This window comes from Pteropus medius, unplaced genomic scaffold (genome assembly GCF_902729225.1).
Source record: "Pteropus medius unplaced genomic scaffold, Ma_sr-lr_union100, whole genome shotgun sequence".
In the NCBI taxonomy this organism is placed as follows: domain Eukaryota; kingdom Metazoa; phylum Chordata; class Mammalia; order Chiroptera; family Pteropodidae; genus Pteropus; species Pteropus medius.
The window spans coordinates 5,004,498-5,025,308 of NW_024340696.1; the positions used below are offsets into that span (position 1 = coordinate 5,004,498).

At 32.4% G+C, this 20,811-nt stretch overlaps 1 protein-coding gene across 1 annotated transcript in view; it reads left to right on the forward strand.

Annotated features, from left to right (window-relative positions):
• The first annotated feature begins 16,801 nt into the window (after positions 1 to 16,801).
• The window catches only part of ANO3 (anoctamin 3), a 331,395-nt gene continuing 327,385 nt past the window's right edge, over positions 16,802 to 20,811 (forward strand). The window contains exon 1 of the mRNA XM_039865959.1: positions 16,802 to 16,880. The gene's annotated coding sequence lies outside the window, so the exon portion shown is untranslated. The remainder of the gene's footprint in view (positions 16,881 to 20,811) is intronic.

Genomic DNA, 20,811 nt, shown 5'->3' on the forward strand with positions numbered 1-20,811 from the left:
GTGTGTGTGTGTATGCATGCCTTGGTGTCTACAATACTATGTTAGTATCAGGGACATAATATGATCTTGATAAATATTTCTTGTATGAATAAATGATTGGAAGAATGAAAGAAAAAAAGAAATCCTGTTAGCATTTTCCTCATTTGATTTCACAAGTATTCTGAGCATTATAGAGGACATTATAGAAATAATTTTATCCCTTCGCCATTGTATAACAGTTAAGTGCTTTAACTCCAGAGGTCTTGGAAAATCCAGGACTTAATTATTTATTTTGTTGATTGGGAGAAGAGAATCCACTCTCCTATTATTGATGAGGAAGCCATGAGATGCTGCGAGGCTGCTAGCTGTGACAGAAGAGAAGGTAGCCTAAGAGAACCACAGAGAAACAGCAAAAACCTGGTGACACTGAACTTCACTACAACTAGTGAACTTACCCTCCCTTCTGCCTTTTTTAATTAACATTTATAACCTTTGAATTCTAAAGCCATTGAGATGTTTATTATTCAAAATCAAAAGCTAGCTTAGTTAATTCATGTTCACATCATATGTCTGATTATTTAGCAAAATATAGTTCTTCATCTCTAACTCCCTTTACCGTTGCCTGTGCATATTAGATTTTTAAGAAAAGGAATAAAGAATAATTAACCTGTATTTTCATAGAAGTTATAATTTTTGAAGCATTTAGTGACTCATTGAGAGACCAGATCATTGGTTGGATTTTTACTGAAGTTTTTACATTTTTCCTTTTTTTTTTTTGTTTCCTTGCATATATTTTTAGTTGGTTTCAAGAAATTCCAGTTCTAAAAAATTTTGGTATGTTTGAAGTGTGATTGTCTTCACACACTAACTTAATCTCTTGGTTTTATGAGAAATAAGATTATTATTTCAAAAAATATAAATCTATCGGACTTTTTAAAAATCGACAGCATAAGCTATCATAGCAAGCAAAACTTGGGCACTGTATAAAAATGAGAGGAAAGTGAAACAAATTCATAAATAGGTACAATGAATTCCTTTTTCTTAAGGGACCATATGCAAAAAAAATTATAACAAGAGATATTCATGGGAAGTAAATGCCAAATCATCTTCCTCCTTGGCTTGAATTCTTTCTGAAGTTCAAATGAATTATATTGTCTAATTTTAGGCAAAAAAGAAGAAAGGGAGATTTATTATTATGGAAAAATAACATAAGTTAAAGCAACATGAAATATAAAAGGGTAAGGGAAATAATACGTGGAGGGAATAAAAAGAAAAAGTAAAATTCTATTTAGGACTTTGTAGTATAAAAATTGGTGATGGCATTTTATTTTATACTCACATACTTGATAAGTGTATACTAAAGATGCATACATATTGAATCTTCCATAAATAATAATTATATTTTGACCCTAGAATCTATCCTCCATGAAAGCTAGGTGCTACTTTGGTAATTTATATTAATGTTAACCAGTCTGAAGTTTGAAAACAGATATGATGAAATGACATTTTGTTATGTAATTTCTCCCTTCTAGTTATTGGTTGTAATATTGGTGACAGCCTGGTTTAATAAATTTAGCTTTTCTTAAACACAGTGTTCTATGGTACATTAAGTACATTGAGTTCCCCAAAATGCTGGTAACTGCTTAACAACAACAACAATAACAGCAACAACAACAAAAGAGCATGTATCTTTTAAGATATATATTAGAGAAATACTAAATGTTAATCTGATTTTTTCTTGAAAAACTATCAGAGATTTTAAAATTCTAATGGACATTTTATATATTCTCAAAATGCTTATTTTCAAATTTATGAGAACACTTAACATCTAAAGAAATTAATATTCAAGGAAACAGTTTGGAATTTGCTTATATATGTATTTTAAAACATCAGGGGATAAATGAATCATTCTAGGGCATTTTCATCATTTTTTAAAACCAGTTCAACTTGTGAACTTGAAGACACTTCTCTCTCTTTCTTTCTCCCTCTCCTCTAAGTAATATTTGAAATTCATTTTCACACAAGCATTCTGTAATTGAACATTTACTGCATTTATGGCAACTTAGGAAGTATCCGTTGTCCCTATAAATATGCGGTGCCTTTTTGGTAAAAGCTCTTTAAAATTCTCTTTCCACTAATACTAAACCTCAGAGCCTTTATGCAGTTCAGGGAATCATCCACTAACATTTCTTGAGTGCCCTGAAGTTTCAGGGGTGACAAAACTTATGAGATAGCACACAAACTGTATGTTTTTTGAAGATAAAGATGACTATTGGAACTAGTCTCAGACCTGGCAAAGCTGACCATAGCTAGTGTCTTTATTCCTTAATTGACCAAGACCCTGGATGATTTTAGTCTTAAAGGCTTTTGCTCATATTAAGAAAACTCCCTAGCATGCCTCACAGTGGTTTCAAAGTAATTTAGAAATATAAAGTCATGCTGGTAAGGACCAGAAAAATACAGATTTGGAATAGAAAGAAAAAAATTGTATGGATTGGAATTGTACACTACCAAAGTGTTAACTGATTTAGTACTTTTTTTTTTTTTTTTTTGCTTATCTGAAGGACTGAGCTAGAGGTTTCTGAAGGACTCTTCGACTAAATGCTTAAAGAAGTATTTATACGTTCCTTGCTGGAAAACAAAATAGCAATCGTTTGAAAAAGTAGAAATAGTAAATGAAAGTTTCTGTCTATGAGATCATCATTTTCAAATCATTTTAATTCCTCTGAGGTGAATGAAGCAATTGATTTCTGTGGTACTGTGGGGCTATAGGCAAATATCACTCAATAAGTTTTTCAGCCATTCCTTGATCTATTCATTTATTTGTAACTCTGGCATTAACCCTGTCATAACTGAGAGAGTACACAAGTTTAGTGTGCACAGAAAGGATTTGGTCTTACTCATAGCACCTTGGAGTCTAAAGAATAGAGAAAACTTTTATTTTCCATCCATCTAATGTTATCTGCCCACTGGCGTTTGCCTACCCTTCATGGTTACCCAGATCCCCTCCTCTTTCATTCTCTCATGTGCGTTTATTTTTTCACCCACATTGCACCAAGATACTTTGCATTATCAAAATTGATTTTTATTGCTAACATTACTGAGAATCTATCATCTATAAGTAAAACATAAATCTCTCACCTTAATATTGATTGCAACTTGCACATAGCATAATTCTGATGTGTGCAGTGCTAAAAGACCTTTTCCCATGAGGCCAGACAAAGAAGGGAAAAAAACACAGACCCCCTTTTGGGCAAAGAATCTTCGAACATATACTCACTATTTTCCTAAGTAACTGAACTCAACTGAATGATATTCTCGAGTCATTTTTTTCTGGCTTATATGGCCATGTAACTAAGTTCAGGTGAATGCAATGGGAATTAAATTGCTAAGAGAGACTTAGGGTTTGTTCTTTGGAGGCAAGGGAGGATACTTGCATTGCTCTCTATTGTCATGTGTGATACTGATGTTCTCGCTAGAGCTGCAGTGGGTCATCTGGAACATGTAGGGAAGCTTGAGGATGAAACCAAAGAATGGTTGTAGAGAAAGATAAAAGTATTTGAAGTTCCAGATGATTTTATAAAGCGTTTGATAAACCCAGGATTGCCTGCCTTTTTACTTATTTTACACAAGATAAAAATACTCTTGAATATTTAAAATACGCTTTAATATTTAAATATTAAAAGTTTTTTTACTAGAATCCAAGCACAGAGCTTATCTGCAAATTTTCTACTGCATGTTTACTTAGAGCCTACTCTGCCCTCAGAGCTATAGTAAGCAATGTTTTTCAACTATTTTGTTGGTGACCCACAAGAAGAGTTTAATTTACATCATAATCCAGTATTCACACATACATTTCTTCTTATATATAATGGAAAAATCTTTTAAGAAACAATTTTATCTTTGTTATGTTCAATATACGTTTAATATATCCAATACGTCCATTCAATACATGTGATACTTGGAAATAGAGTTTGGTTAATCATGCCAAGAAGAACATAAAAGGATGATAGAAAGAAAAATAATGTTAATACTGATTTGAGCAAAGAAATGTGTACTTCATGAAGAAAGAATGGGAAAGAAGTGTTGATCCCAAGAATAAAGGTACCTCTTGAGAAGAACTCCCAGTAGATAACTGGGCTCAAGTTTATAAACAGCACCTAGCAGCCATTGCTAAACAGGAGCCCTTCATGCAAGCCACACTTTGGGGAGAAGCCTGCACTGAACAAACTACCTGCCTGCACTGTCTTCCTGCTATCTGAGCCAACCTTTATAAAGGAGTTCCTGGAATAGTATTTTGACACTTTTTCCTTCCAGTTAGAGATGTGTAACTATATCACCATTCGCATTTTTCAGGGACCAATCAGAGTAGCTGCATGCTGACCAATCAGGACAGTGCTTTTTGGACCAATCAAATGGTGGGAACAGGCCAATCAGAAACCAGGGACAGGGACTTTTCTCTATATAAGCTAGCTCCTCTGGTTTGGAGAGTGCACTTTCCCTTTCCCCTGAAGACTACATTTCCTTGGCTGTGGCGGAAACACTGAAGATGTTTCACTGGACCAGAGCAGAACAGAGCAGAGCAGGTGGAGTGGGACAGGGCTCTCCCAGTGGGAGAGGGCTGTCTCACCCGAGGGCTGTCTCACAGCCTGGCTGTTCCACAGTTGTGCTGTATCATAATTGAAATGTAACAATATTGAGCTGTTGTTCTGAAGTTGTACTGTATCATAGTTGAGCTGTTTACACTAAACAGAGTTTACTTCTTTCTTCAATGCTCCCCAAATTGGGGATTCCTTTGGCATTTGACACCAATGACTTCAGTTGACAGAAGCTAACAATATAATAATTACTATATGCCTGGCAGGCTATTAGATGATTTACATAAGTTTAGCTCATTTGATTTTTGTAAAAATGCTGTGAGTTAAATTATCTACATTTTATTTTGTAGGCAGTTGTAATTCTTTGAGGTGAAAGAATTTGCCTTAAGTCATGTAGTTAATGGATGCTAGGGTTAGGCTTCAAACTCAGGTTTATTTGCCAAAATGCATTACTTTAAAGTATTTAGTTCTTCTAGAATTAAATATCTGGGTTTTCTTACTCTGATTTTTTTCCCTGTAAATGGTGCTTATTAGCTTGTTTTATTTTTATCCAAATGATGCTGTGGGAATTTTGAGACTTAAAAAAAGTAAATGAAATCAAAGAAAAAGTATTTTGTTCATTTCTGCTCAAAGTACCTCCCAAGTAAGATCAGTAATGGACTGATTAAAAAATAGTCCATGTTCAGTGAATTCGCTTAATGTCTTATAAAGAACCATGTTCTCTCTTGTGTGTTTCTGAGCATCGCTGTGGTATTTCATTTGCCAGAACCTCTTGTTCTTCACACAATTTTTCTTGAAGTTGTAAATATTAAGTGCCCGCTCACATTGTGCTTCATTGGCATTGGAGTCATAAAGACATTAATATAAATCTTGGTTCTAAATGAAGATGTCATCTTGTGCAAATTATTTAACTTGTTTCCTCTAATGTAGGATGGTGATATAAACACCCACTTCACATTATTTGTTTTAGTATTGTATGTGAAAAGCAGCAAACATAGAATGAACATTAGTTAATGTTAAGTGTGCAAGCTTCAGGTCACACAGATCTAGCTTTATATCCTAGCTCTTTCATCACCACCTGAGTAAACTGGGAGTGATATTTAACCACCCTGAGCTTTCTTTTCTCTGTAAAATAAACATTAAAATACCGTTTTTGTGATAGCTGAAAGATTATAAAAGATAATTCATTTGAAGTGCTTATTACAAAACATGTTGCTTTCAAGAACTCGAATGTTAGCACTTATCATCATTCTTCAATGGATTAATAATGAGTTTGTATATGAAATAAATTTTAACACAGGTGTTTAGAACCCTGCTTGGAAAACCTATTCGATTAGTACAATAAATCTTCCATTTAGAGAATCATCCAATTCCACCTAACAATGTAAGTATCCACTTTCATAATCCTACAGTGCTAGTTCTGGGGGTTTCTGTTTAAGTTTCTGACTTAAAAGAAAAAAAAAATCTAAAATGATTAAAGATTAAAGTATGTACAGACTTTTGAAGTACCTTTCTCTGTTTTGATTTTTAAATAATTAATTAGAAACCGCATTCAATATAAAACTGAAAACAGAACTTTTTCCACCGTTTGGCTCAATGTAATTTAGGTCACAAACTGATTATTTATTAAATTGGAAGCAAAGTTGAAAAAATTCCATCTGGGACATAAAATATTCTTTTCTTTTTTGGGAGATTTCATCTTGTGAAATCTTTAATATATTGAGTCACTTTAATGAAATTTCCATAGAGATTAGATGATTTTTTTAACTGCCGTTACTTCAAAAGAATCAGTTATTGCTCTAGATTCATCTGTATTTCTGTATGACACACACAGACACATGAGCAATAAATAAACATTAGGAAGTTGTTTGATACACAGCAAACCTAGTTAATACAGTCTGCTGCTTTCCCTTTCTTTAATAGATATTTTGTCTGATTAATTCTGTTACCTAAAGGCCACCAAATACTTTCATTTTTGAGGCATGTTTTATTTAAGTTTCCCATCTGGATTAATCCTTTATGCTGGTACCTTATATTTAATCTATAACCACTGGTGTTTATATTAGCAAGATTGGAATCCATTTTGAAGTGTTAAAAAACTTCATCAAAAAGGACTTACAAGGCTAATTTAGTGAGAATTCTCCTGTCATTTTTTTCTTTTTCTTTTTTTTTTTTTTTGATAGGCCTAGGAAGTGAGATGGTCTCAGCAACTTTTCAAAGCAACTTCTGGTTTGACTGAGATTTAAGACACAGATGATTAGTCATTTAAATTCTGCAGGGAGAAAACAATCCTGCAGGGCAAATTTACTGTTGGTGAAGTAGTCTCCATAAATTTAAGAGATTAACCAGCATTTCCACACAAATATATATCTATATCTTAAGTCAAATTTACTGTTATACTTGGTTGTTTGAAATCCACTCATCTCTTTTTTCCACTATATGGTTTAATTAATCTAAAAGCATCAGCTAAGTCATGACACAGAGTTATTTTGAAATAACAAATAGCACTATAATTTGGATACATTGATATAAAGTCATATTTATGCAACTAGATTTTTTATACAATATGGAAATAATTGCTAGTAACTGCAAAATTACCTTTATTTCCAGATTAAAATAATACCCAAAATATTATTACTTTGAAATCTACCAGATTGATAAATATAAATGAACTATTAATTAGTTTTCTACCAATATGTCTTATTTTAGAATCCAAAAATAGAAAGATCTGGCTAGAGTCACATGAAACTTAAGACAAACAGAAATAACTGCATAATTTTATCATGTTTTAAGGCTTCATTTCTGAGATTTCAACTTGAAAGTCCTGTGCAAAAACGTAGTTCACAAATTATTTTTTCTCATTTTGAGGGCAAATATAACTTTTAGGAATTGTGCATGCATCTTCATTTGATATTTTTATATTTCAAATTTTTCTACAAAAATATTACCACCAGAGAAGCGTGATAAGTTCTATGATAGAGGTAAAATCATGGGTGAGTATGACAGAAATCGCTGCCTAATGAATAGAGGAAGACATCTCAGACACTATATTTTTTAAAGGGCCTTGTATTGAGCCAGATTTTTATGAGGAAAGGTAGGACTGTTTAGATGCAATGGAATGGAAGAATGCAACAAATTTTTAGACCTGTTATAGAACCTAGGGCCATGGGATCATAGTACACTACTCTATAAAACTGGATTCTGAATGGATATGAGAACTTCATTCTGCCTAAGGGGTTTGAATAACTTCCTTCTCCTACCTTTTGTCTAGAAAGTGCTGAGGTGAAGAATGACAATGGGCCAATGAAGATCAAAAGGTGAGCTTCAGTTTTATCTATAATGCTCTATGATTTCCACTGGAACTTAAATATTATTTTAATAAGTAATAACTTACTATAATTTTTTCAAGATTATAAATAAAACTCTGAAAGTAATTGTATCAAAACATTAAAAGTAGTTGATTTTGGAAGGTAACAATATGAATATTTTAATTTTTTCTTTCTTGAATTACTTTTTAATATTTAAAAATCATCTTAAAAATGTGCCCACTTCCAAAGAGAGATTATACAATTGGAAAATTAAATGACATTTAATGTAACTAAGAATAAGGCAGAAATACAGATAGAAGATGAAAGTAAAATTCTAGTAAGAGGTGCTGCATTTTTTATTGAAACCAGTGACAGTAGAAGGAAACTGAGTTTATAAACTCACTAGTGTTTTATACAAGAGAAGCATCCTGCACAATACAGTCCTCAGTACTACAGTGAGCTGGAGGTAGTATTCCTTCACGTGACTAGAGTTATTTTTGTGTTAAGATTTGTAGGTAAAATTTTTATAGTATAAAATAACCATATATAATGTATGTCAATACTAAATAAATTCTTAGATTTTTGTAAGATCCAATCTAAATGTTTAAAGGAAAGTTAATGTGCAGAAGGCCTGAAGCCAAGAACTAAGAGAAATGAAGCCACTTTTTTAGGGCATAAGATAAGGATGTTGACGTTAATTATTTGAGATGGAACAAAAACCAGAAAAATTAGAACATCATGCTTGAAGCATACAATATATTCAAGAAATGCAGGTGTGTATGAAGACTTTAGCGATAGTATTTATATCTCCCTTGACTTTGATGGCTTCTCTAAGTCTTTACAGAAAGCACATCATACTATATCACATTCTTCAGGAGTTGGAACCTGCTATGGCTCTACCTCTCACGTTGCAGTCTTCTTTTTGTTATTTTCTCTTTTGAGGACTGAAGCAAAACTGAGAAAAAAAAATTTATTCATTTAGTCCATTCCTGGATACCACAAGAGAAGGACAGATTTTCAAGTTTTCTACCTAGATCTGAAGCAGATGGAATACATTGGATAAGTTCAAATCTTGGTTTAATGAATCAGAAAAGCAGTATTAAATATTGGGTCCCAGAATACAGAAATAAGATGGGAGATTATAGGTGAGGAGTCAAGGAGGTTATCAGGTGATAGTACAAAGCAACAAAATCTCTAGATTCAAGATCCAGGTTATAAATAAAGCAAAGGTACTGTGAAAGCATTTGTACTCGGTAATAGCTGCATTGGTTGTTATTATCATTCTTATTTTATATAAAAGGGAAATGAGACTCAAAAGTTTAAGTATCTTATCTAATCTAATTTTACATGTATATGCGTATAAGTAGCAGGGCTTTTATTCAAATCAAGTCTTTCTGACTTTGAGATCCATAATTTTTGCCTATACAATATTGACTTTAAGATCTTAAGACATTTTTAAAGTCTTTTTAAATATATTCAAGTTTGCTTTCTGGAAGTATCCTTTTGGCATAGTTTACTGGTAGGTGGTATGTTATAGACCTTTTTCTCTTAGCTAAATATTTTCAGTTCTTTTACGTATTATGCATTCCAGTTCCTGGAGTACACAGTTGCTCTTCCTGTTTACATTTCAGTCAACAAACAGGGTTAAATATGCAAAATTTTTATTAGGGGAACACCTATTGGAAGAAAATAGGGAAGAAGTCAGAAAAGACTGTGAGAGTAAGTAAAGTAGAAAGCAAATCTAACCCTGTCTGAAGTAAAAAGAGGGCAGAGGGAGGTTGGTAGAATTGTCCTAGACTGAAGTACAGTTTAAGACACTTGGGGTAAGATCAAAGTTCTCTAGGAGTCCCAAGTTTTCCAAGAATTGGTCTGCCTTACTAGCCCTGCCACACTGGCATCGTCTAAGAGCAGCAGCCATGGGAAGTGGCACCTTGGCAAAAACACTGCCATGGGGCTCAGATTGCAATAGCTAGAGCTCTTACTCAGACTCTCTACTGTTGGAGATCTGCAGGGTACATTCTCATGGCTGCCACAGATGACTTTCAAGGCTGTATAACTTTTTTTTGAGAATTACCAGATACCATCCACTATATACTTAATTTATATGATAAAGAGAGAGCATTATTTATAAAGACTTTCTCATCCCTCTCCAATATCTCTCATATTCTTGGTTGAGATTCATAGGAAAATCTTTGGTTGAGATTCATAGGAAAATCTTTTAAAGATTATTTAAATGGAAGGAAGAATCGAACATTTGAATTATAAGTAAAATGGAGAACAATCTATTACTAAGATTGAAAAGCATATTTTCTTTCTCAAAACCAAATAACTTGAAAGACAAACCAAGATCATTAATGGGTCTTTGGAATATTGAATTAAAAATGGAATTATTTTGGTTGCAAGAAATAACATACAATATTTGTTCAATTTATTCCAACAGATGTGAGAGGTTGTGGGGTGAGGAACATTAACACACCTTTGGAATGGCCACAGTGTCCCAAGAACATGGTTGATGACTTATATTTGAAAGATAATGAAATATGCCACCCCAAAATATGACTGTAGGATTTCAGGACATGCCACTCAGAATATGCTGCTTTAGAATATTGATTATTTAGAACGATTGGGACTTCAAAAAACAGCAAATGCAGGGAGAAGCTTTCTCTGAACTCCCCTTATCTGCTTAAAGACAGATCCCCCAAAAGGAGCTCATTTGTCCTAAGTCTTCTCCCTGGAGTTTCATCAACCAGAGAAGACTGATCCTTATTACAAGAGAGAAGACTAGACGTTGATACACACCCAGATAAACTTTGTACTCTTCCCCTAAGAGGGCTCCATCCTCCCTGCCCTTTCTCTATTAAGATGATATTTTGCTTGAATTCTAAGCTACCTTGAGGAGTTAATTCATGTTCTCCTGGATATCTCTCATGTGTACAAGAGATATACATATTAATAAACTGTTTTTCTCTTGTTAATCTTTTATTATACAGATCTCAACTAAGAACTCAGAATGATAAAGATTATTTTTGCTCTCTTACACGTTCAATCCATATAGTGACCATGGTAGGGAGAAATGAAGACATGGGGGCTCACTGCAACTCAGGAGCATAGATCTAGGAACTGTTAGAGCAGATTTCAATTTAAATCTGTATACCTCTAACTCCTGTAATCTTTTCAAGTGCAGATTTTTAAATTTGTTTATGAAAGATTTTCCAAGTAACTCCTACATGTCCAGACCCATTTAATAGACTATAAATATATACACATATACAGTTAAAATATATATACAGATATGTATACAAGTTTATATACATACAAATATATCCATATATAAAAACTATAAACTATATATAGATATATAGATATAGATCTATATTTATATATATATATATATATATTATATATCTTCAATCTTTCAATCAAGGAATTTATAATCAAATTGGAAGAGATTATATTATACCCAAAGAATTATAAAATATAAACTTAATTGTGTATTATATGACTAGTAAATACATAAATACTATGAGTCAAAGCTATTAGTTTGAGCTCTTTGGTAGATTAAGTTTATGCGGAACTAACAGAAAGTGGTAGATTAAGTTTATGTGGAACTAACAGAAAGTACATCTTTTTGATTAGTTATTTTAGTTTAAGAGTGCTGTATAACATAATACCACAAACTAGGTAACATATAAACATAGGAAATTTATTTCTAACAGTTCTGGAGGATAGAAGTCCACGATCAGGGAGCCAACATGGTTAAGTGAGGGCCCACTTCCTGGTCCTAGACTTCTGCATGTATTCTCATATGGTGGAAGACATTAGAGATCTCCTTGGAACCTCTTTCATAAGGCACTAAACTCATTCATGAGGTTTCTCCCCTCATGAATTAAGTACCTCTCAAAGTCTCCGCCTTCTACTATCATCACCTTTTGGGTTTGGGATTTCAACATATGAATTTGGGGTCGGGCACCAATATTCAGACTACAGCAATAAGGAATAAGTATTGGACTTATGATGTCTAAGATTGAATTCTATTTCTAACATTTAACTTCACAGTTATTTTTAATTACTCTGTATAAGTTTTAGTTTCTATGTTTTCAAAAGGGAGTAAGTAATATCAACTTCACTATGTTGTTGACAGGATTGGATAGCAAAATGCATGGGAAAGCAAGAAGAAAATTTATAGTCTAAATATAAAAGGCATTATTATAAGCGATGGTATCTACATTTTATTTGAACGCCAAATTCCAGCCATATTTAAAGTAGATAAAAATATTTAATCCAACTGTTAAAGTTTTCAAAAAGAAAACATCAAAACTGTTTGTTCTTGAATTTTAGATTCTTCTTTGAATTTTATGATTCATCAATCTTCAAAATATTTGTTTGTGTAGCTCACTGATATTCAAGAGATAACAAAGCTTTTAAGTAGATTTCTGAAGCTTGGAAATAAACAAAATCCTGACTCTATCCAAAAGAAACCTAAAAATAAAACAAGAGAAGGAAAAGCATATTTCCAGAATAGAAAGCACCCATAAAGTTTCCATGAATAAATATATTTCGAAATATCAAATCCAAGAATTCTGATTGGAATATATTCTTGGAAAGTAGAGATTGATTTTCCAGTAAGAAGAGCATGAGACTCTGTTCTATGTTCATTATTAATTTAAAAAAGAATAGTTCTTTTATGTTTAATGTATGGTTGCTCTTTCATATTTATTAATACATTTAGTTCTCAGAACAACCCTAGGGGATAGTTGTTCCCACTTTACAGATGAGGAAACCTAAACCCAGAAGATTAGGTGACTTGCAAAAGGTTGACACAGGACACAGATACTGACCCTGGTGTCCTAGTTCTTAGCTATAGAATTTACTGTATCCTATTTGTTAAATTATCACCTAGTTTTCATTCTAGGGACATATTAGAACCTATGAACCCACTGTCCTCAAACAGGTGGAGCACATACCCTATTCATAGACTTTTTCCCTTTGCCTGGAAGCTTCTTGCTCCAGATATCCACAAAAGCATACCCCTTCTTCTACTTCCCATGCAGATAACACCTCCCAAGAAACTTCCTTGACCTCCCTTTTGTGTGCTACCTTTGTACCTGTGTAAGTATGTGTTTTAAATAATGTTTACTGTTCTTCATATCACATCGATTTCTTGGCTTTATTTTATCATTTCCGCTATTTTGATAAACAATACCTAAAGCAACGAGTGGTATATTGCAAACACTTAATAAATGTTTTAATGAGTAGGTAGTCATGAGTTAGATATTATGCTAGCAGCTTTGAATATATTATTTCATTTACTCTTAAAATAGTCCTTCTAGGCATGGATATCAGTATTTTACTTTCACACATGGGGAAATAGATTCAAATATGTCAAAAAATTTAACAGATGAACATAAGTACTTAATATTTGAGACAAGATTGAATCAGGTCCATATGATTTTAGAGTTCCAACTTTTGCCATCACTCTGCTGCCTTTCTAGTTATTTTGGATGAAAAGTCAAGATAATGAAGATTTTATCCCTGCTGCAAGGCATTTTTTTATAGCATAACAACATGTTTTAGTATAAGATATCCATTAAACTAAGTCTGGAGTTTTGCAAGGGCGTTTCTTCATACCAAGGCTCTGATTGTTATCTTCTGACAGTCTTTCATTTATCTTAGTAACTCTTCTGAGATATGCAATTTAAGATCTTCATTAAAAAATAATGTGCAATTTCTTGAATCGAGGGACTTTGGGAGGTACATTTATTCTTAAACCTATGAGCCCCTGGGCCAAGTGAATCGTAAGGCTTTTTATAACACGGAATTAAAAGTCTGTTCCACAAGTGGCCAAAGTTATCTCTGCTCCATTTCAAGGAAAACGAAAGTTTCCTTTTTCTTTTGTCCTTACAAATTTATTTTATGAAGCCTTTGTATTCTTGAAAAATATAATCATGCTATTATCCTGGTACTTTCTGATAGGTACTTGATTGCTTGGCTCTGAACTCATTTTTTAGGAATACCCATATACTCATCTGTCTTACATTAGAATGTACTTTTGGTTTAAGATAACAGTCACGTGATGTGATAAGTGCAGAGGTGGTCTGACAAAAAGGATTTTTGTGGCTATAGTTCGTAAGAGACAGAATGTGCAGCTAATGCATTCAAATAACAACTTTTCCATTATTTCTAATAAAACTTGCGCTAAGTTGAATATTTCTAACTCTATATAGAGTTTTTAAAAATACATTGGTGTGTGAGATTGATTCTCAAGTGAATTTTTGGCAGCTCATTAAGAAAGTTAGGAAGCATACTTACGGCTTAGGTTTATGCATTACCTATTTGAATGGTAAATGTAATAAGATTAGAACACTTTTTCCTCTCTCAGTAGTTGTTGGTGTTGGATGAAAATATATTTAGATGTGTAATCAATTTGAGGGTTTTGAGCAACTTCAATACAATCTGTGAACCTGCTGTATGTGAGGTATTGTATTAAAATGATATTTGGGAAATATCCTAGGTAGGTTAAAATCTTCAATAGATATAAAATCGAAAGTCATAATAAGATAAAATAACATTCAATAAAGATAAAGTAAAATGACACCAAGTAAAATGAGTCTTTTAATCCTCATTGAATTTTTTCTTGCTATGAAGGTACTAAAAGCCTCAGGATTCAAGCTGGAGTTAGCCTTGATTTTCTTTTTCTTCACTCATTGTGGATGTTTAAGCAAATCAGCTAATTTCACTGGACTTCTTTTATAGAAAAAAAAGTTTGGATTACATGATCTCTAAATTGTTTTTACATTTTAAGTGATTTTTTTTTTTTGGAAATAACCAACAAAATCTTGAGAATCTTGTATCATAGCATCTTAAAAAACTGAAGCTCTTTTGGGTAATATATAATCCACTGATTCCCAAATATGACTTATTACTGAGATTGATAAATGGCTGTTGAAACAAGCAACTCCTCCAATTCCAGTTCAAGGATTTCCGCTTCTATAAATCTGAGGTGTGGCCATGGAAAATGTATTAACACTTCCTGGATAAGTCCAATAAACAAAGGCTATAAGAAAACTGAGGTTAAATAAATAATTTTCTCAAGAAGTCGGATTTTGTTTTAAATAAATTTTGAAGAAAATTTCACAATTCTCTAAAAGAATGAGAGGATGTTTTCTTGCTTTCTTCCGTCATTTCCACCTGGACTTTTATAGATGGAGATAAAAATTTGTGGGTCATCTTTTGAGGGGACACATACCACACCTAAAATTGAGTGAGACATAGGCCCACTAAAAGACTGAAATTTAATCATAGGCTTATAGCACGCTCCCTCTCCCCCACGTCTTACCGTCACCACAACAAGGCTCTAGTAGCATAGTACTGGATTACAGTGGAAAGAGCTGCAATTTGTAGACTCTTTATTCAGTAGTTCTTAAGGAAATACAAAGACAACTAGGGAGACAGGAATAGGCCAACAGAGTAAATCAAAGCCTCTTATACATCCAGGTATAGCAAACATGAAATACAGACCAACTTTAGTTACCCAGTTATGTATGACTTCCAACAAAAAATTAAAAGACATGCTAAACGTAAAAAAAAAAAATGTACAAGGAGACAAAGTGAATATCAAAACCAGGTTCCATATTCTATTAGAGTGGGACGTTATAGATAAGCAAGTGGAGGAGGCTAGAATGATGCATGCTGTAAGGGACTGGAGTTGGAGACATCCATATGAACTCATTTAGATTAGTAGATTAATATAGTTACATATAAAATATTTAAATAAAATATTAAAATAAGTATGTGTATATATACCAGTTATTATAAACACATGTATTTGCTCTGTCTGGAAATGACACCCAAACATCAACAACATATTAAGCACCAGATCTTAGTTGCTAATACTCTTCTCCAATGAAGAAAATCAGGGCTCTACAGAGAAATGGCTTATCTGAGTCTGGAGCAGGAAAAATATAAAATGATCCTCACATATCTAATAGTGTAGAAAGTATTCATTTCTTCACTAAGTATATTTTCATTGACATTATGAAGATATTTTAATTGAAATGTCCTTTAAATAAATTTTAGAAACAATGGGTAATTTTAGATTAAAAATAAGTATGGATTTTTCATGAACTCTCATGAAAAAGAATACAAAATTTTCCTAAGATAAGATTATGCAGAATAAAAAAATTGTCCTATATTCACATTCCTAAATCTTCAAGTAGTTTAGCATAGGGCTTGACAGGATAGTTTTGTTTTTAATAAAAGACATGAAAAAATGAAGGAGCGAACAATTAAATTAATGAAATAATTTTATAAACTTCAAATAATGGATAAGTCAAATTCCTTGTGTTAATGAATTTTTCTTAAAGAAAAATACTCTTTATAAGGTTTAAATTTGTAAATCCCTGCAAGTTGAAACTGCAGGTTCAGGAAAGATTAGTTGCACACTGTGGGTCACATAGTTACTTAGAAATTTAAAACTGAAACTCAAGTTTGAATCTTTCCTGAAGGTTCAAGGATGTGTATGACCTTGTTTACAAAATGCATTAGTTACTGCAGAAGCAAAATATTGTGAAAAAAGATATAAGGATCCACCCTCTAATCAAATACTTTCTAGAATGGGTTCCTGGGACAGTTCTGGTTTACGGCTAGTGTCCTTGATTTTCACTCAATTTAACATTTGTCCAAAATTTTTAATTTGTTAACAAATGAATAATCAATAGTAATTATTAATATTTGTATTGAAATAAGCCGGGAAGTGGTTGGTAAACCTTCAAACCATGTTCCATATGCTGCCGTAGTCTTATCTGTTAAGGTGAGATCACATGTTCTGAACAATTTCCTCATTTTCTCACATGTGTAAAATTGAAACATGATTCTCTTTTTTTATAGGAGAGTGCTTGCTGATAAAACAACTTTCCCTCAGATTAAGCAGCTAGAGCAACACAGTACTGTATTGGCAATTTTAAAAGATTAATAGAATTGATAATATCCTGGACAGGTACTGTATATTATCTCCACCACTGCTCAAATAAAAGGAAAGAATGCATAAACTACCAATAACAGGAATGAAAAGTGGACATAGATCCTATGTGCATCGAAAAGATATTGAGAGGACATTATGAATAACATTATGCAAAAAAAAAAATTTTTAAGCAGATAGAGAAAATACCTTGAAAAAGACAATATCCCACATCTGACTTGGGGACCAGGGGAAACTATGTATCTATTAAAGAAATTAAATCAGTAATTACGAATTTAAAAAAGAAGAAAACTCTAAACCCAGGTGATTTCTCCAGTTTTTATCAAACATTTAAGAAAGAAATACCAATCTGTAAAAAAAAAAAATATTCCAGAGAATAAGAAAAATAATTGTTTCTAATTATTTTATATGAGAACATCTTACCAAGACTACAAGAAACAAAATTATATGTCGATCTATCTCATAAATATGGATGTGATATTAGTATTTGAATCCAGTGATACATGAAAAGAATTGTTATATCAAGGCCAAGTTGAACTTTAATATAGAAAAAAATTAATTTTAATTTGATACTCAGTTTACTACATTCAAAGCAAAAATAGTGTTAATCATTTCAATAGAAATTGCAAAAGCATTTGGTAAAAGTCAACTCACATTTATTATTTATAGATGTAATAAATTCTTATCAAATTAGAACTGTCCTTAATCTAATAAGAGTATATTAAAAATGTAGAACAAACTACATGCTTAGTGAAATATTAAAAAATTTCCACTAAGAGTGGGAATGAAATAAGAATATTCACTGTTACCATTTCAATCCACATGGCACTAGATTTCCTAGCCAGTGCAGAAAGGAGAGAAAAAAAGAAAGCATAATTATTGTAAAGTTTTCAGATAGATAAGTGCTATTATTGTATTGTCCCTTGATCAAAACTGATCTAAGAATCATACCAGTTTTAACATCCTCTTATATTTGTTCTTAGATATTATAACATTTTTGGTGACATAACTTTTTTTTAGTATGAAACAATTTGCATAAATAACATTTCCACCTGGCAGTCAGAATGCAATTTAAAATGTGTTGGAGTTGAGGAGAGAAAGGAAAAAAGTGAGAATGGAGAAATTCTGAGGCCCTGTTTAATATGGTCATTTAATCCACATTCATTGATATTTTCTTATTTGTTGCCATTTTTATTTCTCATCATTTTTGTTTCCTTTCAATTAATTGGTTTTATACTTTTATGATTGATAAAAATATTTATGATTTGAAAAAAATTAATCTGGGTTTTTAAATTATGAAATTCTCTTTTAATTATTTACATTGTTTCAGAACAGAATTTTCAGTAATTATTTAGTCATCAGTACATATTTTACCAGATTATTTTTGCTTACCATTTGCTACAATTCTCTTTCTCTTATTCTGATTCTTTTGTTCTTCATCCCCACCTCTACCCAGCTTTGGCTGGCGTATTTCCTGAAATAATGTTTTCAGAACTAACACTTGAGTTACATAATTTTGAGTCTTGCTTGTTTTATAATGTTTTATTATTTCTGTGTTCTTGAATTATGGAGATGTGATCTTTTTGATCAGATAACTGTAAACTTTGCTTTATATCTTTCTATCATTTGATGTTGAAGCTAAGAACTCTTCCACTTCATCACATTTGCACGACACTCTTCCACTGACCCCCAACTTTATTTTTAAATTTGTTAGATAGTGTCTGTAACCATGGAATTCACATTATATCAAGATAGGTTTGGTGTCAAGATATGTACCTTCCGTCAAGATATGTACCTTCCTTCAATATTGGCACCTTTACTTGGCATTAATATAGTCATTTGAATTTGAGGTATTCCACACAATAAACCTATTTGTTTTCATTTCTTACATTTTCATTGTTGTCTCATTTTGTTTCTTTGAGTTTCTGTTTTATACATATTTTATTCTCTATCCTGTCATAATTTCCAACTTTAATATTTTTGCTCTATATTCAAAGTAATTCTCCATGTTGATTTTCTAATCAATTTAATGTGCTTTTTAGCAGTGGTTGACCTGTCATCCAGTGCTTCTACTGAGTTGATTTTTAAGTGTGCCTTTTACTTATTATAAGTAACTTATTTTTTGCCCTGTTCTCTTTTCCTAGCAGCTCATTTTATCATATGCATATAATATTCTTTCAAATCTTATGGAAAGTAGAGCAAAAGTATCTTCTTTTTTATGCATTTCCATTCATACTGAGAAGTCCGAGTTAATCACTCAGATTCAATTGTTCTCTTCAATTTTTTTTTTAATTCTGTGATCCAGAGATAACTTGAGTTGACATGAAATGACCTGCATTTTACTTGATGCTCAATCTATGCCAATTGCTTTTCCTGGACAGTCTGTATATGTAATTTGTTAAAATTGGGAAACTCCTGTCACTTATACACTGGCTTGGCTTCTGCTCCCACCACTGTTGTATGGAACTTGTGCAACTGTTAGTGGAAATTAGGGAAGGAGATTTTGGGGAAGCAGTTTGTGTATCAACATTTCATTACTGAGAAGATTGACTTTCCTGTTTCTTGAGGCTCTCTGCAGTTAGCTGGAGAATGCCCTCTTGTCTATCTTTCCCTTACATCAAACTAAGGAAATGATTATGCACTGTTCTCTTGTTTTCTTAGAGTGAAGCTAAAATCGAATGATGTGTAGGGACAAAGCAACTTAACCTGACTTACTTTCGGTCTCCTGTTCCGACCTGAGGAGGGATGGTGAGGGCTTGTCCATGATTGTCCTGGTAAAAATCTTGACTTATTCTTAGGTAACATCCTCTTTAACTTCATGGACTTGCCCATTATTCAGTCTGCTCAGCACTCACCACTATCATATATTCCAGAATTTTCTTAAATTTTCTGGTAATTTACTTTTTTGCCACTCTTAGATTTTTCAAAATTTCTTTAGTTAATTTAATGATATTCTTTGGTAATATATTCAGTTCAATGATTAGTTAAATGGAAGAGAAAAGGGATATATGTGGTTTCAGGTCATTCTAAAACCAAAAAATAATAAATATATGTCTAGTGAATTGTTTCACACAATGTTTGAGAATGGAAAGCATCTGAGACAAGGAAAATATATTATCTGAATTATATTCCTAACAATTGTTCATTTAGGGACTCATAAGTATACTGAAAACTGTCTAAAAAGCAAGCTTATTATACTTGTTTAGAATGCATTGTTATGATCTAGTTAAAATTGCAGTTATTCCCAATAAATTTAGCTATTTTCAAAATAGATTTGCTTGTTAAGAGAACCAAGACTGATTACATCAAGATTAAATATGCCTGAGAAGGAGAAAGTTTTGCAAATGCAGTTTATATTTTGAAATGAATGAAGGACCAGAGACCTGAATTTACTGTAACTGCTAGCAAGGGAGTTGTTTCTATAGTAACAGACACAAACTGATCCAGATCGAAAGAAAAATATTTGCTGCTGGACCACTCAAATGGAAGGAGGTTTCTGTGTGGTGTTTCCTGCCATCTCTGTTTGTACTCTAAAAATAAAAATTAAAAAAAAAAATGGAGGATACATTCTAGGTTTTAGGAAGATAACAGGAGTAAAAATTCTATACTGGTATTGCCTAAGACTTACAGAAAACTGTGCTAAATGTAAGTGTTAGCAAAGATATCATGGAAAATACTTCACTAATGACTTGAAGTCTGCAACAAGGTTAGGTAACACCTCCGTCTGACACAGTGTTATATGTCAATTATATGTCAATAAAATGGGTAGGGGGATAAAGTGCTCATTGACTTCAAAAAAGTCTTACAGTCTTCTATTTTCAAATATACAATACAGTATTGTTAACTATAGTTACCATGTGGTACATTAAATCCTCAGAACTCATCCATTTTATAACTAGAAGTTTGTACCATTTGACCAACAGCTTTTATTTCTGCCCCCACTCACCCC